Here is a 26,120-nt window from a genome sequence, read left to right on the forward strand (position 1 = left end):
GCTGTGAGGATTATACAAGTTAACATACACAAAGCACTTTAAAGAATATGTATGTAATAAGTCACTGATGAATAGGAATTGATACTAAAATTATTTCTATGTATAAACTACACTAGGCTTGAGTCTGCTAACTGCTGGTTCTAAAATAGTGTTCCCTGTATTACTTGTGAAAAGTGACTTCACAACCACGTTTAAGAAAGCTAGTGGTTTAGATATTTTATTGTACAGTGTTGGGCAAATCAATCTTCAGTTTCTTCATCTTTAAAATAACATAGGGTTATTTCAGTGATTAAGTGAGATAATGCATGTAATGCCAATCCAGTGCCTGGGACATAGTAAGGGTTCAAAAATGGTAACTATTAGAGTAAATACTGTCTTGTAAATCCTAAATTGCCTAGAGCAGATAGTAACAGTGAAAGCACCTCCACCTCAGAAGAGGATGGAATGTGACATTGATGCTGAGAAAATCCAAGTTGTCATGATTGAGGAAAACGGAATTGTCTTCCCCAAATCAGGATTAGGTAGTAGACTTAGTCTTTCTTTTGAGGCTGAAGTCATTCTTTCAGGCACAACAGTCGATGGAACTGGAGGGCAGGTTGTTTGACCCAAGAGAAATAGGTAACGGAAACGCAGCGGGCAAGTGTTTTGATTGTTTTGGTTGACATTGGCGTGAAGTATGCAAAGGAGTCTAGCTTAGGAGAGGTTAAAACCGTAGTCGGCAGGATTCGAACCTGCGCGGGGAAACCCCAATGGATTTCAAGTCCATCGCCTTAACCACTCGGCCACGACTACCTATACAAAAACTCTATTTGTTAAGGCCTTTGAAAGTACAGTGAGCAGCCCTGCGTTTAGTCCCTATGCATTAAAATACAGTGAAAGCTGTTTTGGTACGTAACTGTCAGGTCTGGGAACAAAGAATTCCCTATGTCCGTTCAGGGCTTCTCACACTTGTGTGAAATAAGTCAACCACAGCAAACTGAAATTCAGCGGAGGAAGATAGAATTCAAAGAACAATTCTTTTTTTTTTTTTTTAACATTTTTTATAGATTTATAATCATTTTACAATGTTGTGTCAAATTCCAGTGTTCAGCACAATTTTTCAGTTATACATGAATATATATATATTCATTGTCACATTTTTTCCTCTGTGAGCTACCATAAGATTTTGTGTATATATCCCTGTGCTATACGGTATAATCTTGTTTATCTATTCTACAGTTTTGAAATCCCGTCTATCCCTTCCCACTCTCCTCAAAGAACAATTTTGAGATAAAAGATTCGAATTTTCTATGCCCTCGAACGCCACACTAGGGTCATCGTCGACGCACCTGTTCACAAGTACTTGTCAGAAACTAGCAGAAAGGGAATTTAGAGCTGAGGGTGGCCCTAGTAGCCTCAGACCTGCAAGTGCCAATGGGACTGAAAACGGACTGGAAGAAGTTTGGGGAATTCAGAAACTGGAGTCAGCCTCATTTGCTTTCAAACACTAAAACAGAAATATCTTCAATGACTTCCAACTGCTTTGCCCTTTCCCTGCCTTAAAAGAACTGTTTGAAACCTTACTTGAGTCGGGGTGCGGGGTGAGAGGGGGTGGGAGGGTCCAGGAGCTGAAGAAAAAGATGCTGGGAAGGTCTCCATTCCCTCAGGAAAAACTCATTCCTCTTCACCTTCCCTAGAGAGGAAAGCACAGCCTGAGGACATTCTCTCTCTTAACACACAAGGTGGTGAATGCCAGACTAAACCTAGCTATATTAATAGAATTGTTTCTGGATTTAGAGACTTAAATAGAACAGGATTCTTTTTTTCTTTTTCTTTTTTTTTTTTAAATGGGCTCGGAACAAGATCCTTTTTGCTACTGTAGTACTTCTAAATTCTGCAGGAAAATCTCATGCAAGAGGTTACTCCCTTTCATGTGGTAAATTCATTTTGGATAAAACTCTCCTAGGGGGGTAATCCAAACTAAAGGCAGGGCAATGACAAGAATAGTAGGGTGTCCTAGAGCTAGTAATACCTCACTACACTTGAACTGGAAGAGTTTAGGATGGAGCCTGAGGACCTGGAATTCTTTGGAGAGGGCTGTGCAGAGAGGTTTCCTGGCAGGATTCGGGACAGACTGTAGTGATCTCTGGAGAAGCAGAACCAGAGGATAAATATGTCAACCTCACTCTTCACCTTCCCTCCAGATCCCTTGTGGGTTTTCTCTTGACTTAACTCAACTGGAAGCCAGAGGATAATGGAGCCCATGGATAATGATCATAATGATCAGCCCTCAGCCCAACAGCAAGATGAAGAATGATGGCAAGAGGACCTGGATGTTAAGTGGCACAATGTCTAAGACTGAGGAATCAAGCAATAGTAGGACAGCAACAATAATAACCATTTGTGCTAACCAGGTGTCACATACTGTTCAAAGAGCTCATCAAACTTTCTCATTAACCTCCTGAGGTAGGTGCTTTTTTTGATTCTAGTTTTACAGATGAGGAAACTAAGAGGAACACAGAGAGATTATGTGCCTTGCCCAAAGTCACAGAACTAGCAGCTAAAACAACTGAGTTTAAATCTGAATTCAGCTTAGGGGAGGGTTTGAGACAGGACAATGTGTGTTCATTTTTTAAAAATAGGTTTGTCAATCCATTTAGCTTTTAAAGGTAAGTATTGTGTAATTTGTAATAATAATATTAATAATATGAGAAATAATTTGGGATATTGGAGTCCAATACTAGATACAATGATGAAGGTTGTGACCTAAAGAGACTTCCTCTCTGATGTTCAGAGTTTGAGAATTAGTCTTCAATGAATGAATGTATATATTGCACTGTTGAGGGATTACATTGCTCCTTTGAACAGAAAAGAATCAGCACTAAACAGTAACCATTAAAAGGCTCTATAACAGAGTATCTCAGTTATAGTATAAAGTTTTCTATTCCTTCCCTTGTTTATTTAGGAAACTTTTTATTATAAATTTGAAACAGTGTTTCAAAAACCCAGCTGAATATGGCACTTGTCCAAGAGTGCTGGAGTCTGGAGGAGAGCAGTGTTTTTTTGTCAGATGTTCTCCTCTTGAGCTCTCCACCTCATTTCATGCCATGGATAGCACTTGGAGTAGAAGGTGATTCCTAAAAAAAAAAAAGAAAAGAAAAGAAAAAGAAAGTGATTCCTGTAGGCTGTGAATGAGAACCATGCAAACAGTCATGATGAGAATGAAACTTGAGCGTGGAGTGATGAAACAGATAAAAAAAATTGTCTCCCACATGAGGGTGCTGGCAGGACATCAACTCTGAATAAACTGCTTCAAAGACACCTAGGACCACTATTACAGCCCAAAGCTACAATTTTTACTCATCTATACATATTCTCACAGTGAAACAACCTGAGGACTGAAAGGGCTTTTGGTTTTTTAAAACTGTTTTGTGTGTGTGTGTGAACACACATGTAGAAATGTGAATAAGACATAAATGCACACTGCAATGATTCAACACATAGTGAATACCTGTGTGGTCCCACACAAGTTAAGAAATAGACAGAGCTTTGACAGCACCCCAGAAGCTCTCTTCTCTCCCATTCCAATCAAGAGATCACTGAATATGTTTTGGGTTAAAATAGTCATCTTACTATGTGTAGTTTTCTTTCCCTCCAAATATTCTCACTTTGTTCATTATCCTGTCCTTTTATGTTCTCCTTTTATATCTTGTCTTCTTTTGTATTGATTGAATAGTTCTACACATTATTTTTATTATTTCCTGTCTATTAACTTGAAAGTGGCATACTCTTTCATTATTCTTTTAGTGGTGAACCTACAGATCATAGCATATATTCCTCCCTTTCATTGTCCTTTCCTCCCTTCAACTTTCTGGACTCCAATGAGTGCATGTTAGTTAGACCTGCTAACTTTATCTTCTACGTACTTGTGTATGTCTGTCATTGTACTTTCTATACGTGAAACTAGAACTTTTCTGACTTGTCTTTAAGTTTCATCTGGGAGTAATCTTCTTTTAAATCAATTAAATTCTAGATTTTTATTAGTTAAATTTTCAGTTCTAGACATAACTTTTGATATTTTTTTCAAAACTACCTTTTTTTTACGTCATATTCTTTTCAGTCAGAATTAATCTTTTCTTTTATCTTTTTAAAAATAGTGGACACTTAAATATACAGTAGTGGATTCTTACACTAATAAGAAGTTAAAAAAAGAATTTTAAGACTTGGTTAGAATGTGAACTTAAGTAGATTGCAAGAAATCTTTTTTTTTTCCTTTATGCCACCTAGGGTTAAAGAGGGATAAAGAAGTCCATCAACACTAAGCATTTTACATATATGGTAAAATATTTAGGACAGGTAAAATTTTTAAATAACTCACAATGAAGATATGATGCCAACTCATGAGTTCAGAGCACAGTGGGGTGGTAGCCCAGGTGTGTCTTTAGCACTTGACTAATTCAGTCCCTCTGAAACCCTCTGAGGTCTTTCCTACCTTATTTCTTAATTTTCAGGCAGCAGTAAGACATTCTGGCTAGAATATAGTTTATGAAATAGTTATGATGCGGCAATAACTAGTGCCTCCATGAGTGGGCAAGGAAAAGCCCAAGGAATCTAGATTTAAGTGACATAGGATTTAGAAAACTCACTGACAGTCATGAAAGAAAATGGCTGTCTGGCATTTACCTTCCACTTACATGCCTACTTTAATGATACATAAAGATCGGAATTTAAGGGATTCCTCTCAGTGGAGAGTGCAGAGTAGGGGCCAAGGAGAAGCTGTAGTAAGACTCCAAATACCCTGTGATAAAAATGAGCCCATTCCTCTCCATTCCTTCTGACCTACTTATGTCTGAGTCAGGTCTCCCCAACTGCTATCAGGAACTTGCACCCCAAGAACCCTCTGAGAACTGGTTTAACTAGTATCTTGCTTCAGTCATGGATGAAAATTTGACCTAATTTACAAGACTAAGACTAATGAAATTTTCAGCCACAATTAAAAGATGATTTTTACTTTAGTAGTAAGATGCTGAATTTCTACTTATAGAATTTGTTTCTTATTTACTTAAAACTATGTTAGATACCTTACATGAGAAAATCAAATGCAGAAGAATCTTAGTCAGGGTCCATGGACTTCAGGTGTTCCATAAACACCTTGAAATAGTTTGCAAAATGATTGTGTATGTATCTAGGGGCACCTTTGTGAGAAGGGGGTTTCATAGATTTTAATTCAACATGATCTGGAATCCAGAGCCAAAAAAAAAAAAAAAAGTGATATGAGTCTTTGCTTTAATGATTTCTTTACCTTGAGAAAAGGGGGGAGAAGAATTTTCCAGAGGTATTATGTTTGGGGGAAATAAATAAAATATCCATAAGTGAACGTGAAGACTTCAAACCAGTTTCCACAGACTAACACCAGCAACTTCTCTGACGTGGACACGACCTGAATCTTGCAGAGAACTCACCATTATACTGAGAGTGGAAGCCCAGTTGGAATCTCTAGTGCTCCCTGAACTCACCCATCATGCTCCCTGATGTTCACAGTTCAAACCAGGCACTTGGGACTCTAAAGCAATTTTGTAGCCCTAGCACGAACCGTGGTCTCAGTCCACCATCAAACGTTTCCATAGCTCCTCTTACTTTAACTACAATTTACCATAGACTATGCTCCTATCTTGCATCTTATATATGAAAAAGTGTGGGCCAAGACTCCCTTCTAAACCGTATCTTCAATCTCTGCTCACATTCAAACATCCAGTTTTTATTCTCATTTGAAGAATATGCTGTTGGCCTCCAGTCATCTGTAGTTTCTCCTAACTTTCCCAATGTGGGAGTAATTTTATTCATAGTTTTTAGTCTATCTCATCACTATAAACCAAAAATCTCCAAGGGCAGAGCCAGTGCTAGGTATCCTGCTTATTTCTGCGTCCATAGCGCTGAGCACAGCAGTTGGAATGGCATAAGAATTTCTCCTCTCTAATTCCAAGTTTATATCCTTTTAGGACAGTGGTGGGCTGTGTAGACTCTACCAGTGAGTCTGACGTTGTAGCTCATTAGTTAACAGAGGAGGGAATTGTACTGGGGCATGCTGCAAACCAGAGTTCTGAATTTGCTTTAAAGAAATAATTAAATTTGGTCACATTTTGATTCTTATTCCCATAAGCAATAGTTTCTGCTTAGTTGGGAAGATAGAACAGAGAGTTATCATATATCCCACAGTTTCCCCTATTATTAAAATCTTACATTAATATGATATATTTATTGTCATAAATAAATGAATATTTATATATTATTGTTAATCCAAGTCCAAAAGTCATTCAGATTTCCTTAGTTTTTACCTAAAGTCCCTCTTCTGTGCCAGGATCCTATTCACAATACTGCATTATATTTAATTGTCATTTCTTCTTAGGCACCTCGTGGCTGTGGCAATTTCTCAGACTTTTCCTGTTCGGGATGATCTTGACAGTTTTAAGGAGTACTGTTATGTATATTGTAGAACACATCTCATTTGCAATTTGTCTGATGTTTTTCTCATCATTGGACAGGACTTATGAATTTGGGGGAGGAAGGAAGGTGGAGGAAGATGACCAAGGTAAAGTGACATTTTCATCATTTATTTTACATCAAGGGTATATGTTATCAAAATGGCTTATCACTGCTAATGTTGACTTTGGTCACCTGGCTGAAGCATTTGCCAGGGTTCTTCTTTACTTACTCTTTTCTCCCGTTTCCCATACTGTGCTTTTAGGAAAGCAATCACTATGCAACGCTCACAGTTAAGGAGTGGGAGTTATGCTATTTGAAACTCTTCTGTACAGGAGATTGCCTGAGAGACTGTGGTTCTTTCTACATCAAGGAAGCTGCTGATACCAGGCTGCAGGAATTAATTTGTAGTCTTCATGTTCACTCATAGGCATTTTATTTACTTCCCAAATGTCTCTTCTCCCACATTTATATATTTATTCAATAATTTACTTATGTCAGTGAGGAATCATGGGTATTTATTCTATGCTTTGGGTTATAATCCAATACTATTTTATGTGTGGTTGCTGAAATCGTTCCAGCTTTGACCATTGCAGGCCTATTATTTTACCAAAAGACTAAAAAAAAAAAAAAAAAAAAAAGCTTTTTTTTCAGAGAACCCAGATCTTGATATAAGCTCTAGCCCTTAGAAATGCTCATTATAAGTTTGTTGCATGAACCTGATGTCCTTCAATTATTTTGAAAGTGACCATGATTATAGTGTTTCTTGTTCCTAAGGCTTCTGGAAATAACCTTTATTTATCCCACTTGGCATAAGAGTTTCATTCTGTCTTCCCCTGGTAAGTGAGTAGGTCGGGGTCACAGGAAATTGGGTGGGGATGGAGAGGCTAAGATACTTGGAGCTGTTCTGTCTGTCATTCCAACGCCTGTTGCTCTCGTCACAGAGTACGAACCCTGCGGAGAGGGGCCAGTTTTAACCCAGCAGTTACGATGCGGACTTTTCAAGTCGAAAGTATTTCCTCCCATATGTCATACGTGTTTATGTAAGAAAAATTGTCCTGGCTGAATGCCAATACTTCTCCAGAGGTCTTGTTGGTAATATTCAAATCCCGATTACTAACTGTGTAAAGACCGTTTGCTTTTCTTCTCATCCCTTCGGGTTGACAAGCTGGATCCTTCCGTCTCCTGTCGTTTCTCTACCTTGCTGGGGCGACAATAATCGATCCTGGATAGGTCATGTCCCCTCCTTGACACCAGGAAAAACTTAACGGCTGATGAGTTTGGGAAAAGCTCACAGCTGCTGCTCGTAAACGAGACAGGTCTCAGCTTTCTCAGTGAGAACCAAGTTACAAAACCCTGCTTAGAAAATATTCACATTTTTAATCGTGTTTTACTCTTTGGTCTCCACGAGGTGAAAGCTTTCTGGCAAGCATACGGCATCTTTTGCCGTCCGGTTTTTATCACCCCTGGGCAACGCCCCGCAAGGACAGGACTGATTGGCACACCACGTCAAATGAAGTCATCCAGTTTATGTGTCACGAAATTAAACTTCCAAGAGTGGCCCTTGCGTTCGAAAAAGACAACGTGGACATACACTCGGGAGACAGCGAGCCCCGCAGTTTCTCCAGCAAAGCAACCTGGGAGCGCGGCTCGGCTGATGCCCTGTCGGAGCCGCCTGCCTCGGCTTCTGGGCAGCCTGGCTGACTGCGGCCGAGTGGAGAACGGCCCAGCGAGCTGCAGAAAAGGCGGAGGGGCGCTAAAAAGCTCGGACCTACCGTATCTATCCCTAGAAACTGATTCGCTCTTGGGTTTTGCACTAGGAGCCCTGTGCGCTCAAGAAAAGGGACGTGTGCCAGGAAAGCAGATAGCCAAAACTAAGATGCAAATTTCAGCTTTTCTAAGGACTACTTGATTTCACAAATAAAGATATATCCTATCAGGATAGAGTGTTAAGACGAGTAGCGACTGCGGGGTTCCATGGTGTAATGGTTAGCACTCTGGACTCTGAATCCAGCGATCCGAGTTCAAATCTCGGTGGAACCTAGAAGTCCTTCCTTTTTAATTATTTTAATCTATTTACCTATTTTTTCCAGTTTCCTTTTTAAGAATGGTTGACAGGGAATCCCCGATTCACATTTCTCCTTTTCTTTATAGACTTTATTAAACGTGAATAAATGAATATCATGATATACTACATAATTTTGGAGCTTTTCTTCCTTGTGAAAGTTTAAAATGGCAAAGCATACATTCTATTTTTAAATTATATTGACCAGATGGGAAGGATTTTCAAATAGAACTTTAAAGACTCAAAGCCAAAATGGAAAATAATTTTAAACTTTATTTTAAAATATTCTAGAAGAGAAGAATTAAGATACTATCACATCCTTATTATTCCTCATTGTTTTCTAATGAAAATTAAACATTTGTTGGGAATAATAGCGTCTGATGTTCTTTCTACTGCTATTAGCTAAAGAACTCTCTCATTAATTTTCTTATGTTAATTAATTCAATTTTATTAATTATTAATATTACATAAATATACATAAAATTAACAGTTTTCCCAAATTATTAATTACCAAAGCCTTTGAAACATGAAAATCCATTCACACTTTAACTGATTCATAGTATTTCAACACATAAAGCACACTAAGGAAATTTCACTCTGTGCTTAATAGCTGAAATTCTTCTTTATCCTGTGTCTTTTCCCCCCCTTAGCTGAATCTTCAGTTACTAAGCAATATGGAAAAGCAAATTGCTAAACTAAAGGGAAAAAAACCCCATCTACTTAAACCTTTTCTTTCTTTGCTATGTTCTAATGATTGCTAATACTTCAGCCTAACTAATAATTCTGTTTTATGAAGACACCAACTGCCTGACTGTAATTCGATTTTCAGAAATCTTAACCAACCAGAAATCTTAACTCCTCAGGAGTATGGGAAAAAAACATATTTTCATTTCTGCCAACGATACAATTTGTACAAAGCCCTAAATGGAGGCTATTATCAGAGACTGCTTCCAGGTTGATATATATGCACGGTGCCCCCAAATCCTTTGTTGGGTACATTTTCTCACCTTCCCTGAGTGCACTTATTATAAAGCCATGAAAATTTGACAGGCTTCTACAAAGAGCCTCATTGGCACCAATTCCTAATTAAGATGCCCATAGCACTATTTTTTAAAACAGGACTCAATTATGAAACATTAACTAACTTAACTCCAGTACTTGAATTCAAAAAATAGACAAACAACCTAACTTAATGTCAACAATTGCTGTAGGTAGTCCTCAGAGAATCACCTCCTTCTTCTATTTGCACAATGGAACTAGCATGGTAGGACAGAAAAAGGATACATTGGGACTGAATTCTCACTCTGTGGATGTCTAGCTGTGTAATTTTTGAGATATGTAACCACTCTATAGCTCAGTCTCTTTATATGTAAGATAAAAAACGTAAGGCCTTCTTTACTATGCTCTACCATGGTAAGTATCTTACTTAAGGAAGACACTCCACAAATACTAGAGCTCTCTTTCCTCTTATTTCTTATCTTATCTTATCTTTTATTTTATTTTTCCTCCTCCCCCTCCTTCTTCTTACTTTTCTACTTCCTCTTCTCCTTCATCTTCTTCTAGAAAAACAAGACCTGAGAATTGGAAAGGGGACATTTGGGTCTATTTGGATACATTTCAGTGCAATGATGGTTCCTTCCTAAAAATATTCTACTTGCCAGCAGAAGCAGCCCATCCTCTATCCAAAAACACTAGCCTATCTTTGCTTGAAAATCAGGCAAAGATCTCACTTGAAGAAGTTACCTTGCACAGGGATATTGATTCTTCTCAGTATCCATTCCCACACTCCTCATTGGCTACAGGACTCAGGGTTGAGTATATATCGTTATTTTACATACTGAAAGAATGGCAAGATCATGCTAATTCATAACAACAGAAACTAGAGTAATGTGTGGGAGTTCTAGATCAGGAAGAAAGAAACATAACATAGAATTGTGTCAAATTTATTGATATGGGTACACTTAATGGAGATTCTGGATTTGGTGTGTTAGCTAGAATAACTGGGAATTAGTCTAACAGTGTGCTTGATTGGTTAGCTGCAACCTGAAATCAGTGGAACTACAGTAAATGAGGAAGTCAAGACTTCTGTGGTATAAGGTAGAGAAAGCTATCCAATGTCTTAAAAGAAATAGGGAACTTGCAATGAATTTATCACATGTGATGCCCACTAATCCCCCCTCTGCAGTCTCCCTGAAGGGCTCAAAGGATGCTTCTTTCACAAAAAACCTTGAGATACAGATTAGTGAAGAGAGTGCCAGCCTCCTTGCGAAGCTCTCTAGTATCTGTCCTTTGCAGAAAGGGTTGATGGTAGTAGATGTGTCCCAAATTTATTTTTAAAAAATGTATTTACCTTTTGATCCCCTTCCTCCATTTCTCCCAATTCCCCTGGCCCCTGACCCCACCTCTGGCAAAGACTCACCTGTTCTCTGTGTGTGTAAGCTTTTTATTTTCCCCTCTTTTTTTAGATTCCATATATGAAAAGTATTTGTCTTTCTCTGTCTGGCTTATTTCGCTTCACGTCATGTCCTCAAATTTCATCCATGTTGTCATAGATGGCAATATTTCATTCTTTTTTTGGCTGAATAATATTCCAGTGTGTGTGTGTGTGTGTGTGTGTGTGTGTGTGTGTGTGTGTGTGTGTATACCACAGCTTCTTTATCCATTCGTTCTATGATAGATACTTAGGTTGTTTTCTTATCTTCACTATTGTAAACAGTGCTACAGTGAACATAGGGGTGCATATATACTGTTCAAGTTAATGTTATCATTTTCTTCAGATAAATATCCAGAAGTGAATTTCCTGGATCATATTGTAGTTCTATTTTTAACTTTTTGAGCAACTTTCATATTGTTTTCCATAGTGACTGTACCAACTTACTCTCCCATCAACAGTGCACAAGAGGTCCCCTTCTTCCTCATCCTTGCCAACCCTTGTTATTTCTTCTCTTTTGGGTAATAGATGTTCTAACAGGTGTGAAATGATATTTCACTGTGGTTTTGATTTGTATTCATCTGGTGATTAATGATGTTGAGCATCTTTTATTTGCCTGTTGGCCATATTGTCTTCCTTGGAAAAATATCTATTCAGATCTTCTACCCATTTTAAAAATTGAATTGTGTATTTTCTTGCCTTTGAGATGTATGAGTTCTTTACATATTTTGGATATCAATCCCTTGTCAGATATATGATTTGCAAATATTTTCTCCTATTCCAGTGGTTTTATGGTTTTAGGTCTTACATTCAAGTCTTTAATTTATTTTGAGCTCCTTGACGTACGTCTTGGTGATGATTTTTTGGATTTGACACCAAGAGTAAAAGCAACAAAGACAAAAATAAGCAAGTGAGACTACATCAGATTAAAAAGCTTCTGCACAATAAACAAGCAAAAAACAATAAAAATAGAAAGCTTTAGTCTCCTTCTATCAGACCATCAGAATAGAGGGTCCTTCCAGTCTGAGGAGGAATTGTTATCTGCCAATTTGCCACAACAGCATGATATTTGCCTAAATGATGCCAAAGAGTAAGAAAATTTGCTTGACACAAATACACTTTCTGAGAAAATATGTGACGTTTCGAAGAGAGCTGAAGTTCCCTACGGCTACTTATACTAATGACCGTTTCAACTTCCATGTAGTCGTGGCCGAGTGGTTAAGGCGATGGACTAGAAATCCATTGGGGTTTCCCCGCGCAGGTTCGAATCCTGCCGACTACGATGTCTGATGTCTTTCCCTTTAGCAACCCTGCAGAAACAGAAAACCAGGAGCGTCTGGGAAAGTCCATCGGATGTTGCTCCCCGTTTCTGACCCAGCACAGAGGACAGCTCCTTTGAGAGCATCATAGGTAACTCCTATTTCAGCACTGTGGGCACAGTTAGCCTTCTGCAGGTTCTATTTCTAGGAAGGCAGAGGCCAGGATCCTGCTTCACTAACGTCTCTTTTTTTGTTTGTTTGTTTCAGTAGTGTCGGGGTTTCTTCCTCTTTGGTTGATTTAGTATCCTTAAAGACAAGGTAGAGTTCCTCAATTATAAATTGAATATTAGCTTCTCCACTATTGGAGTCTCACTCACAGGTTCTTCACCTCCTGAAATCCTGGGCATCCTTAAAGATTGCCTTCTCATGTCTCCTACTGTGAAAAGTCTTCAAATTCATCCTTCATTCCTCTGTTTCTGTGCCCCTTATCGTGTCCTTCCTATAACATTAAGAAAATGCAACAATAATACTAGTGCTTCCATATCTCTTTATTCATATATCTCCTAAGAAACTATTTCTATATTTATCATTCATTCTGCCTGTTAGCATGTGTGTTTTTGAAGAGATAGACTGTGTAAGTCCTCTCTCAATCCTTAATGCCCAGGTGGTCAGTTATTAAATCACTGTAAATGATGTAAACTAATGTAGTAGAAACTAACCCTATTTTTGGATCTAATTAATGTTTGTCCTTTAAACAGTAAATTCCTTTAGAGTGTCCTTTCAACTGTTTTGTTCTTTTGGTACCACTTAAAGGTGTCAATAAAGCAGATGATCAATTAAACCATCATTTTTCCTTATATATTTTATGAATCTTTGTCATTTCATTTGCTATATCTGCTAGTCTTTCAGAAGTAACTGAACTTCCTAAACTAAATGCTGTTTATGTGACATCTACGGCTTTGAAATGGAAAGTGCCACCTCTATACAGCAACTGCTGTAAACTTTCAGTGAAAACACAGAAGTCAGAATATTCATTTAGACTTAAGAGAGCTAACGTTGTCTAGCATCTGTCTCCCTTTTGCATGCTTCCTTCTTCAACAAGAAAGGGAGAATATTACAAATCAAAGCCTTCTTTTCAGTGGAGACCTTAGAGTAATGGTTGAAAAGGAGCTGAGGTAGAGGCTCCAATAACCTCTGGTTGAAAAAGAACAGGGCTCCATTCCACTCTGTTGGACCTACACATGCTTCATTCTAGTGTCCCAAATGTGTACTGTGAAAATCCCACACCTATGAGCTCTCTGAAAAAGGAGAGGGAAGCTCTGAGAACTGGTTTGACAGGGTTCTCAGCCTCAGGCATGGGTGTACCTTGGCCTCCTACTTTTCAAAATTGAGGTTAATGACTCACAAAGCCATATTTCAAAGAGGATATTTCTTCAGCAACTTTGTACTTAATTACAGTTTAGTAATAGTTAAGCTTATTAGTTAAAATTAGGTTTTGTGACATAAAGAAGATTCTCCAATGCAAAGTGTTCCCAGCCTAGTGTCTATGTTCTCCAACAGAATTTGTGAACTTCCTGATATGGTTGCTACAATTGTTAATTTTGTGTGAGGGCCATCTCTCTGTGAGAGGGTGAATAAGTTTTATTTTACATACATGGGAATTTAAGCCAAAAAATAATGTGAGTCTCTGTCTTAATAACTTTATGACCATTGGATGATAAGAAGAATTTGGTAGCTCTATTTTGTTGTTTTGGGAAACACATAAAATGACATGAAAAGATACGTCAGCCCCAAACAAACTCCTTCTAACTGTTGTAATAGATTTATCTGACTTGAACCCAACAGCTGTCTTCCCAATGACAAATTCACATTCACCATTATAACAGGGAAGAATGTTTTATTGGAAATCACTATGCTTACCTCCACGCCTCTGAATATTTCTGATGTTCACAGACCAAGACAGGCACATATCCACCTAATGTAAATAACTTTCAAAGCCTTTGCCTGACCCATGTTGCTAAGGGCATTGATAAGCTTTTTCTTTTATATTTCACTACTGCATTGCTTCTGAGAACAAATAGGCACTACTTTAAGGATATAATTCCACAAGCTACTCCTGTAGGTAGAAAGACATCAACCAAAACTTTCTTTCAATCAGCACCTTCAACTCCCATTCATTTAAAAATTACAGATTTCAATTTTACTTATACTTTCCACTTTATCTCTGCCATTGTGCTGTCAGTCTTAAGCAATTTCTTCAAATTTTCCATATGTGGGCTATAGTTACTTGCATGTTTATGAAATATCTTACTTAGTGGACATTAATCACAAGGGCAGGGATAATGCTCTTTGTCTTGTTAACTTTGTGTTATTATACCACAGTCAATAAGATTAATTCCATTCAGGAATAGGATTTTATCATATCATGAATCATATGAAAGAGACTTTTTAATTAAGGTGGTACCGCAGTATAATCGTTAGTTAGCACTCTGGTCTCTGAATCCAGCCATCTGAGTTTAAAGAAATTGTTTGTTTCATAGCTTTGCTTCTTTGTTGCTAGGAGTTTGCTGTCTACAAAAGCTGTCATACTAAGCCAATTTTATCCTTGATATCTCTGAGTACCTGATATCTGCATCTGGGAGGCTTCAGAAAGTCTCATCATGTTTCACAGGGGAGGAAAAAAGGGTCAAAAGTAAACACATCATTTAAAATAGCATCAACAAGGGTAAAATACTCTGGAATAAATTTAACAAAAGAAGGGCAAAACTTATACTCTGAAAACTACAAAACATTGCTGAAAGAAGGAAAATCTAAATAAACAGGAAGATGTCTCATGTTCATGGACTGCATTTTAACATTGTTGAGATGGCAATTTTCCTTTAAATTTATCTACAGATTCAATGCAATTGCCATCAGAATCCCAGCTGACTTCTTTGTGGAAATTGGTGAGTTGATTCTAAATTTACATGGAATTTCAAGGGACCCAGAATATCAAGAACAATCTTGAAAAGAAGAAAAAAGTAAGGGGACCCACACTTCCCAATTTCAAAACTAACTACAAGGCAATGATAATCAAGACAGTGTCAAAGTAATATAAGATCAATGAGATAGAATTGAGAGTTCAGAAATAAAGCCACATGTCTATGGTCAGCTGATTTTTGACAAGAATATATTTCATGAGTCTTCACCAGGGGCTGACAGAACAGAAGCTGATCTCATTCCAACAACCCATCACATAAGGAGTCTTTCCAGTTCTAAGGATAAAGTGTTACTCGCCAACATGGTGCAATAGCATGATAGTCACCCTACTGATGTCAAAAATAGGAAACATTGACTGCAGATACAATTTCTGATACGTAATTCGATCTTTCTGGTATGTGATTTGGTGTTATGAAGCTTGAGAACTCAGTTTCAGCACAGCTATTTAGTTTAATAAATGGGTAGGTTGTTGTGTAGTCGTGGCCGAGTGGTTAAGGCGATGGACTAGAAATCCATTGGGGTTTCCCCGCGCAGGTTCGAATCCTGCCGACTACGTGCGGATTAGCAGCTGGTAATTAGCGATGAATTAATTCCTTTCCAGGTCTGCACCTTTTTTTTTGACATCTTAAGGGTATTCGAAATCCTGGAGTTGCAGACCTGCTAAGGGTGTTTGAAATACTGGAGTAGCGGACATAGTGAAAAGACAGAGAAAACAAAAATATTAATAAACATTGAAATGTTGGAGAAGTGGGTAAGAATCAAGATTAAAAAGCACCTTTCGTGAGCAGAGTGGCGCAGCGGGAGCGTGCTGGGCCCATAACCCAGAGGTCGATGGATCGAAACCATCCTCTGCTAGCTTCGTCAATTTTTCTCCTTTCTTTCCTCAAATGCCCACAGAGACCTTCCTGCTTTCTTCACCTACTGAAACATCCACAAAGCAGTAATGGTTGTCAAAAGAAAGCCACCAGAGACACCTTCACAACCATTCTCATCCTCTTGTATTCCTGGGACAGGATTAACTCATTTTCGCTGCTCCAACTACATTCAAAGAATAATGGAAAACACTATCCATTCTTACTTGTCTTCCGCCCCAACTGCCTACTTCCTCACTGCTTGCTTGGCTGTCACTTAGAGGTGCTCAAAAAATATACGTTGAATCAAAGAAGCCTTACCATAACCATGGCCACACCTATTTCCTCAGTTGCCGGTCCTCCCGGTCTTTGAATGAGCTGAAGTAAAGAGAAACTATGGAAGGAAAGCATTAGAGAAAGACCTGGAATGATGGAGAATCTCCATATGTTGGGCGGAGGCAGAGGCAGATTAATGTGATTCCACTTTGTCCTAGAGGAAGGGACATGGAGAAGAGAAAGTGTCCAATTGGGAAATACCAGGTGACGGAGGGAGAAGAAGAGGAGCAGAGAGAAGAAGAAAAAGAATGGGAGAGGACAATAAAGGAGGCCGAAGAGTGGGTGGACAAAAGGGAAGACACAATGAGAGAAGGAAAGGCGGAGCAGTTGAGTGGAAATTTAGGAAAGGAAGGGAAATGTACAGGATTGGAGCGATGTGAATTTTGAGGAAGATGGTCCTCACTGACTGAAACAAAAATATCTTCGACCTCCGTTTGTTTGGTTTCAGGTAATGGACCAGGAGGGAACTCACACTTGGGCCAAGGACTTCCTGACCTGCAACAACATACCTGAAAGGCATCAAGCCGATATTTTATGATTTGGTCCTCTGCGTCACCTTGTCCCTGCTTCTTCCTCAAATGGCAGCCGGTTTCCCTCCACAAATTTTTGTATGATTCAGTGCTTTTTTCCTGACTCTGCAGAGGTAAAACGACCCCCTCATATAGGTGGAAGCACTGCTTCCAGGAATAAATTCTCCGAATCAATCTCATCCTAAGTACCCAGACCGACTTTGATCTACTTTTACTCTGCACTTTCAAGTATTTATTATCAACAATGCAGAGATCAACAACGATCTGTTCAGCTGCCACCCTCTCCTGGATCCCCAAGGCCCTGAGTGGAATTAGGAATTACCAGCACTTAGGAAAGACCCATATATTTCCATATTATGGACTACTGAGTCGATAAAGCAGGACGCTTTTAATCTGAGTGTCTATGGTCCAAATTCCTGTTTTTCTCCTTTTGATTTCAGCCTCACCTTCAGATATGACTCACCACCTGGAGGATTGCTGTTCCTTGGAGAATTTCTGGGGACCCAGTAAATTAAGAATAAAAAAATGTACAACCACTTGCAGATTCATCTATATTCATATCCATCTCTGCCTTTGGGCTTAGTTGCTACTCATTTAATAATTCCTGGAGCAAATGTCAACAAATTAACCCATTGTAGATTGTGTGTGAAAAATAATGCCAAGTATCCCTCCTTCTCTCCCTCCTTCCCTCCCTTCATCCATCCTTCCTTCCTGTCCTGTACTGGATTTCTAAGCTTGCAATGACTGCAGAAAAACAACAAACCAAATAAGGTAGTTGCTTACAAGACAATACTTTGGAATGGTGTTGGTCTTCCCTGTTGTCATGGTTTTCGTTAGCTCGTCCTAATGATTCTATACTTTTATAAATTGACTATGAAAACATTGTGCAATATCTCTATTTGTAGAAAATCAAACGTGCAATCTGGGCATCCAAGATCTAAATCCATTGATTGCAGACAAATCTAAAGATAGGGTGTGATCAAAAAAATAACCCCTGACCCCTGCAAGAGAATTTCCAGAGATTTGAATACCTGACCCAAACCAAACAAACAAAAAAGCAAAAACAAAACAGTTAGAAGACACCTGTTTGGAGTCTGTCTAGTCTCTTACAGGCATTTTGTACATTTCCCAAAACAACAAAAATCAGCTGGCAAATTCTCCTCCCTCCTACCTCATGGTCATGAAGTTACTAGGAAATAGATTTCTCGCTTCTCTTTTTTGGGGGTAGAAGGGTACTAAAAATCCCAAGGTATATAGAATAAAACTTATGAACTCTCTCACAGAAAGATGTCCCCCGACATAAAACATACAGTTATGAAGACCACGTCAGGGAGTTCACAAAAACTGTGTAAGACCATAAGCACCAAGTAGGGAATCCTCTGCATTTTGAATTCCCTTCCTTGTCTAATAATCTAACTTAACCAATAAAATTCAAAATCACCAAATTGTGATTTTAAGCATGATGGTGTTTAAAAAATATCACCTTTAAATTGCAGACATGTGATTCATTAATCTCAGTCTTGGAAATTAGGAAGCCAAGTGTGTCCACTCCCTGAAGCTGAGACCCTAGTCAAACCAGTTCTTTGAGTTTCTCTCCGTTTTTTTTTTTTTTTTTTTTTTTTTCTTTATAGGGTTCATGGGGTGTGGATCATTCACAAAACACCTTTGGGACACTAGAATGAGACATACATACATCCAGCAGGATGGAGTGGAATTCAGCTGGTTAGATGGTGGTTGAAACCTCCTTTTCAAACCCTACTGTGAGCTCTTGACTTATGACATCACCTCCTTCTTGTTGAGAAGAGAAGCATGAAAAAATACGGCAGAAGCAATGCAATACTCTTTCTCTTAACTCTCTATGAGTATCTGAATTCTGTGTGATTTAAGCCTAGAGTTTTCCCCCACTGGATGTCTTCTTATTTATTGTAAGTACAATTGAAGATGACACTTAGTATCTGCAAATCATACATATTTCATAAAATAGCATTTTATTTAGAATGCCATTGCTTTGGAAGATAAATGCAGAAAGGAAGGGGGTTGAAGATTTCTAAAATGTATAAAGCAAAATTTATAAAACTAGAGATAGAGGTAAAGCCATAATCACAATGAGACATTTTTAGCATGGTACTCATCCCTCAAGAAAAAAGCAGGAGTGAGGGGGCTGGGGGAGAAGTGAGAGGGAAAAAAAAAAAAAAACCCATAAGGACACAAAAGTTTTAAATAATATTATTCCTAAATGTGACCTAACTTACAAATAGATAACACTACACTGTTCAACTTCTGAAGACAAATCTCATTTTTAAACACATATAGAATCTCTAAAACAAAACAAATCTTTTGCTTTGCTGACTATAAGGCAAGTTTTCAAAATTCTAACACTTTTAAAAGATAAATGTTAGCATCTAATCACAATATATTTTGCTGAATATCAATTAAAAATTGAAAATTATGATATGTTTGCAAGATAACAAAATGCATATGATTCAAAGAAGATTATCTACATGGGAATTTAAAACTATATAGAAAAGAGTGATATTGAAAATAATTCATATGAAAATATGTTTTGTGCAGCCAAAGATGCATTAGGTGGATAGTTAAATCTTCAGTTACAGAAGTAAAAATAAAATAAAAGCTGAATAGCATAGCATTGATCTAATGATACAGTAGAAGAAATTAGAAAATAATCGGTAATTATTACCCAAGGAAGTCTTAGAGAAGAAAATAATGAAGAAAACGGCTGATTTAATGCATCAGAATAGAAACATAAGATGCAGATGACTTACAAAATTGAACTTTTAGCTGGGAAAAAGGGGTGATAAAATTGCTAAACTTTTGGATAAACTGATCAAATCATGAAAGAAGGCATAAATAACTGCTATCAGAAATGGAAAAAAGGAGAATGGCATGTCTAAAGGCTTCAAAAATAAAAAAAGAAGATGCAGAATGGCAAAAGAGGCAAGGACAAGCTCCCCTAAGCTGCGGAGGCAGTGATAGAATGAATCCTATAAATTCCTAGGAAGATACTCTACCATGGTTAGCATTCCTTTGGTCGATAGATTAACCATACTTTATTAATCATGCAGTGTGACTGTGCATCTAAGAGTATGGCTCTGTGCTTAGAATACACCAAAAACCTCACTTCATTTTTTTTCTTACAGTTTTATTGAGATGTAATTGACATACAGCATTGTGTAAGTTTAACTCATCTCGTTTTTACTCCCTCTCTCTACACCTCAGTCCTGATCCCAGGAAGTCAGCCTGGTGTAACATCCTTGACCATATCTGGTTGGATTACAAAGAAAATTGTTTTACTTAATTTCTTTACTTGTGTAGTGGTTTCCTTATGAATACCTAGTTTGGGTTTGTGACTTGGTGTATGAGTCTTGAGTTTCACTTATATTTGATCCAAGATTTCCTGGAGTTTCCTTTTCTATGTGAAGAAGGATGTACATGATAGGAGAAGAGCCCTGAAAAGGGTACAATTCTTTGGAGACAGAAAGGGTCATGGCAAGTTTTTTCTGTAGGAAAAGCTACATTCTAAGCAGAATTTAGATTGCAGGAAACAGCCTTCCTTCCTGTTGTGAACAGCCTTCCTGTTTCCTGGAAAAGAAAACTCCATTAGGATTGTGTGGAGCTGGGAACTTTAAAGACAATCAGAGTCAAGTTTCCTTCTTTAGAAAGGTAAGAGCAGACTCTCAAACAGAGATTTTTTTTTTTTTTCCAAACCGAACAATTTTCCCTACCATAGAATTTTCCAGATGACGTAGTCGGCAGGATTCGAACCTGCGCGGGGAAACCCCAATGGATTTCTAGTCCACCGCCTTAACCACTCGGCCACGACTACATGGAAAGTGAGGCAGTCACTAGCATAAGTAGCCGTAGGGAACTTCTGTTCTCTTCAAAAGGTCACTTTTTCTATCAGAGCGTATATTTGTATTAAGCAAAACTTCTTATTCCTTGGCATCATTTAGACAAATATGCTGTTGTGGCAAATTGACAAGTAACACTTCCTCCTCAGATTGGAAGGACCCTTTATTCTGATGGTCAGATCGAAGCAGACGAAGCAGGAGACGTCCTAAGAGACCACATTCCTGCTCTGTCAATTTCTGATGCGGACTCATGAGATACATATACCAACAACTAGGACATACTCTAACATTTGCTGCAGAATTATGAGCATAGCAACGATTTGAAAACCTTGAAATGACCATCAATTTATAAAATGAATTTTAGAACACACACATGGTGGAAGATTCTGCAGCAGTTTTAGAAAATTCACAACTACTTGATTTAAAAGATTGTCCCACCTACTTCAACACTTTTCCCCCCTGCATCCCCTGCATATGGATAAATATAGCGCAGACTTCAAATAAAACAGCTCTTCAAACCTTAAAAATGTGAAACTGTGCTCTATGGCAGTATTCTTTCAAACTGACAAGGTGGGAGGTGGGGAAGCCCAGTTAAATGCCAACAAGCAAGGGGGTGGAGAAGTCTTCATTAATTCTACCAATCTGTAACTATCATTTATTATTTGAGAAACAAGTTGGAGGTGAACGTTTTCACCATGGAGTGCACTGAACAAGACAGATGATTAATCCAAGGACCACTTGAGGCAAATGTTAGCTTTTGAGCAATATCCATAAATAACCAATAAAGCAATAAAATACATTGTTCTGCTATTCACTTATAAAACTTGATGCTTATTTTACACAGTAGAAAACAAATAACCAAAAATTAACACATAATCCCACAATCCAGAAACCAACACTAGCAACATTTTAAAGTATTCCTCCTCTCCCCCTAGTATTTCACATATAAAAATTTTGCATAGTTGAGTCATGTTTATGGCATCCTGCTCTTGTCGGTGAACATTATATCATAAACATTTCCCCAAAGCAATTACAAAGTCTCCCCAATTTTTGCTTTAATGGCTTTGTAATGATCTATTAGGTAGATGAGGCAAAAACATTTAATCATTTACCCATTTTTAATATATATATATATTGCTATCACAATGAGAGATGAAGATTTTTGTGCAGTACATGTTTTTCTTTGTTAATATTATTCTCAAGAGAGTGCTTCTCAAACTTCAGTCGGCATCAGAACCACCCAAAGGACTTCTTTTTAAAACAAATTGCTGGATCTCCCCAACACACCCCACCCCACCTGCTATCAAGTTTTTAATTCTGTAGATCTGAACTCAAGCCAGAGAATTTGCATCTCTCATAAGTTCCCAGATGGTGCACACACTGCTGGTCAGGGACAATACTTTAATAAGACTGCTCAAGGATAATAAACTTCAAAATAAATTTATTGTGTTAAAGGTTTCAGTCACTTGGGAATTGTCTCGCATCCTTCACTAGGACACAAGAGTGACCTCCAAAGGAAGGGGTGGGAGACCTCTCCTGCCTTGTCTTTTCCAGTTAGTACAAAAACTGTCCCGCTCTCTCCTTGCCTCTCACTCCAAATTGCCGCCCCAGTCCAATTTAAATAGTTCTTTTGGAAGGATATGCCAGTTTTCACGCCATGGAAGGGATTCCTGAATTAGAGTTTAACCCTGGAAGTAAACACAGATGACGCCCCTTCGTCTCACGTTCCTTTCATTCCAGCTCCTTCTCCCATTGGTATTTGCGACTTGAGGCTGTTTAGAGCTCACTCTAAACTCATAACTCGCCTTTGCCGGATCCCTAGAATTAGGTGTGATCGTTCATGTCCGCGAGTGTCAGCGGCTAGTGGACAAGCTCCAGCGCCCACGACGGCCGAGTCGCTTGTCTAGGAGCTTTTTATTGAGCTGGTTCTTGATTTGCTCTAGATGAGCTTTTTCATTCTGGAAACTTTTTGTTGCCAGACCTACTGTTGGTGAATGGGCCACACATTCACCACTAGTTCACTTAAGCCCTCTAACGTGACATCAAGTTGGTAGTCGTGGCCGAGTGGTCAAGGCGATGGACTTGAAATCCATTGGGGGTTCCCCGCGCAGGTTCGAATCCTGTCGACTACGGTTTTACCATGGGGTAACGTTGTGGCATACTGCACCCCCTCTTGCTAATTTCTCTGGACATATATTCACCTACTACACTAATGGCTTCCTCTTTCTTAAATTAAGCTGGGTCTTCTCAGGCTTAATAAAGAAAACAAGAAAGGGAAAGAATTCCCAGTCTTTCCTCCCCTTTTTTATGACAATCAGGCTAATCCATATGGCTATAGGTTTTAATCAACAATGGCTGCCAGTTTTTGAGCACAGAGAAAGTATCTGTTGACCATATCTTCTTTAAATTTTCTGGTTTCAACTCACTCGTGCAGTTTTCTGATAGCAATAAGGTGTGCAGTAAAGACAGAGTTTTACAGTTGTAGAATAGAGGCATTTTCTGCATTTTCACCTGGGAAAGAAACTTTATGTACCTAGGAATATAAGAAAAAATAAATTAAACTTCAATCTTGACCAAACTAAATGTGATCTGTATATATTAATGATGGAGTATGAAGAGTAGATTCTACATATTGTGAAGATCAAAGGGGTGTAACAAGATCATAAATAGTGTTTTCCCAGTACAGTGCTTGGGGTGGGGGTGAATGCATTGCGTTCTATAGTTAGTGACACACTATGAGAGAGAAAACCAACACTCTCCGGTTTTGAACGATGGAATGTGTTTACATGTAGTAGTAGGAACTTCACAGAACTGATTTGTGATGGAAAAGAACCTGAATATGAATGTTTGAATAAGCAATTTACAAAAAGGGGCAATGCTGAGAGGAAGCAGACAATGAATAAGATTAGTGTATAAGGGGAGAATCTTTACTGTAACTACATTTGGAGTTAGTGATATGTGTTGGCTGTGATTTTAAAAAGCTGTTTAAAAATCCAACCCTGGAACTAGCCCTTACCCAAACCTAGCCCTAGCCCTAAACCTAGCCCTAATCCTCCACCTAACCTTAAACCTGGACCTAGCCCTAACCCTGAACCTTGCCCTAACCCTGACCTAGCCCTAAACCTGAACTTAGCCCTAACGATGCATCTAGACCTAACCCTGAAACCAGCCCTAACCCTGTATCAAGCCCTAACCCTGGAACTAGCCCTTACCCTGAACCAAGCCCTAGCCCTAAACCTAGCCCTAATCCTCCACCTAGCCTTAACCCTGAAACTTGCCCTAACCCTGAACCTAGACCTAATCCTGAACCTAGACCTAACCTTGAACCTAGCACCAATGTTGCACGTAGCCCTAACCCTGAACCAAGCCCTAACCCTGAAATTAGCCCTAACCCTGAAACTAGCCCTAAACCTGAAACTAGACCTAAACCTGAACCCAACCCTAAACCTGAAACTAGCCCTAACACTGAAACTAGCCCTATTCCTGCACCTAGACCTAACCATGAAACTAGCCCCAAACCTGAATCTAGCACTAACCCTACACCTACACCTAACCCTGTACCTAGCCCTAACCCCTAACCTAGCCCTAATGCTGAAGCGCCCCTAACCCTGCTCCCAGCCCTAATCCTGAACCTAGCACTAACTCTGCACCTAGCCCTAAAAAACAAAAAAACAAAAACAAAAACAAAAAAAACAACAACCCTCACACAACCTAGTATCACAAAGAGATTTTTTGCGGGTGGGGTAGGTGGAATCTTCTGAGAACCTAGTCCATGAGAAATGCCTGCAAATTTCTAATCCAGGAAAACAAAATATGTCTCACTTCGTCCAAGAAAAATACTATACTAAAAAGAAAATTTCCTAAGACCTGTGCAAAATAGTACAAAAACAAATGAAAAAAAGTAAAACGTATACAACGAATATAATTAGTAAAGAAATAGCCGTAGTCACTCATTTTATCTGAGAAAAATGGATATTTGGTATTTTGTGGGTGACACAACGACCAGATGAAGAGTACAATGAAAATATCATTTTAATTTGAAATATGTTAAATCCATACATATTTTAAAAACATAATAATGAGTCTTACATATCCTTTTACTTAGAGTTACCTACTTTCAGATTTTCCACATTTTGTTTCTCACTGTGTGTGTGTGTGTGTGTGCGTGGTGTGTGTGTGGTGTCTACCTGTATTTTATAGATATAATTGGGTTCGATGGCCATGTGGAGGAGGGTCAGAAATCGTGCAAGTAGAGGTCATGGATAGAAAAGAAATTTGCTATTAACTGTACATTATCATTATCCAACACTATTAGCTGTATTTATTTCCTATGTTTGAAATACTAAACAATTTCAAATATTCTTTTTAATGTGCACAGAAAATAAAGTTTTTTAAAAAAATCATTATTGCTTTTTATTAGAGTTGGTTTTCTAGTGGCAGCAGAGTGTAGGGTTTTGGGGTCTTCCACCTGTACTTACCTCTGATACTTCTTCTCTTCCTTATAAAATAAACTCCATTAAAGTAGGATGGAATTTCATTTCCACCACCTCATCCAGATGCAGATAGATGTGTCGCTACTCGCAGGAACTCACAGGAGATATCAGGGGAGAACTGATTTTGTTCATTTAGGTGGACAGTATTTTCTCGGGAAAATCAAAGATGAAAAGATCAGGTAGGTTCCACCGAGACTTGAACTCGGATCGCTGGATTCAGAGTCCAGAGTGCTAACCATTACACCATGGAACCACACATAAGCAAAGTTTTTCCATAATTATCCATGATGTGTTATAGTAACTCTACTGAAAGCACTTTAACAGTCAGAAAGTTTAATCTACGTCTATTCACAACATTCTTTCAAAGAAAATCCTGAGACGGGATTATTTTGTTTATTTTTATTTTTTATCTTATTTTTTGCCAAGTATAGGAATCCATAGAGTGTCCACCCTCCACCTGCCCCACCTCCCTACTTGTGAGCCTAGTACTTGCTTTCTTCATTAAGAAAAACAGTGAGCACTTCTTACACACACCAGCACTGAATTAAAAGTCTTATATTTATTGTATGATTTAATATTTATTGCTTACTAAAGTATTTTTAGTCTTTATAAAGACTAGAAAACTGAGGCTTAGAGATTTCATATCTTTTATCTGCACTTCTGCTCAATTTCAGCTAGGTGATATTTTTCTCCACATAGATTATTCAGTTACCAGGTCCACTGCTTCTAGAAACGCAAGCTTTAATGTGTCGATTTCTGGCACATTCATGGAAGAAAACTTGCAAGAGAAACTATGTTTCTGAGAAAATGGAAAAGGTATGCTTGAAGAAGAAGTCTGAATTTTGTCA

The 26,120-nt window shown here is 38.4% G+C and overlaps 8 non-coding genes across 8 annotated transcripts; 5 read left to right on the forward strand and 3 right to left on the reverse strand.

The window, feature by feature from the left end:
- Positions 1-710: 710 nt before the first annotated feature.
- Positions 711-792, reverse strand: TRNAS-UGA. Its single transcript has one exon. It is a non-coding gene; the product is annotated as a tRNA-Ser (tRNA).
- A 7,638-nt stretch (positions 793-8,430) lies between these two features.
- Positions 8,431-8,502, forward strand: TRNAQ-CUG. Its single transcript has one exon. It is a non-coding gene; the product is annotated as a tRNA-Gln (tRNA).
- Positions 8,503-12,155: 3,653 nt separating this feature from the next.
- TRNAS-AGA lies at positions 12,156-12,237 on the forward strand. The gene has a single exon. It is a non-coding gene; the product is annotated as a tRNA-Ser (tRNA).
- Positions 12,238-15,666: 3,429 nt separating this feature from the next.
- Positions 15,667-15,748, forward strand: TRNAS-AGA. Its single transcript has one exon. It is a non-coding gene; the product is annotated as a tRNA-Ser (tRNA).
- A 228-nt stretch (positions 15,749-15,976) lies between these two features.
- On the forward strand, positions 15,977-16,048 carry TRNAM-CAU. The gene has a single exon. It is a non-coding gene; the product is annotated as a tRNA-Met (tRNA).
- Positions 16,049-20,672: 4,624 nt separating this feature from the next.
- Positions 20,673-20,754, reverse strand: TRNAS-AGA. Its single transcript has one exon. It is a non-coding gene; the product is annotated as a tRNA-Ser (tRNA).
- A 2,075-nt stretch (positions 20,755-22,829) lies between these two features.
- On the forward strand, positions 22,830-22,911 carry TRNAS-UGA. The gene has a single exon. It is a non-coding gene; the product is annotated as a tRNA-Ser (tRNA).
- A 2,542-nt stretch (positions 22,912-25,453) lies between these two features.
- On the reverse strand, positions 25,454-25,525 carry TRNAQ-CUG. The gene has a single exon. It is a non-coding gene; the product is annotated as a tRNA-Gln (tRNA).
- Positions 25,526-26,120: the final 595 nt, after the last annotated feature.

This window comes from Camelus ferus, chromosome 20, assembly GCF_009834535.1.
Source record: "Camelus ferus isolate YT-003-E chromosome 20, BCGSAC_Cfer_1.0, whole genome shotgun sequence".
Lineage (NCBI taxonomy): Eukaryota > Metazoa > Chordata > Mammalia > Artiodactyla > Camelidae > Camelus > Camelus ferus.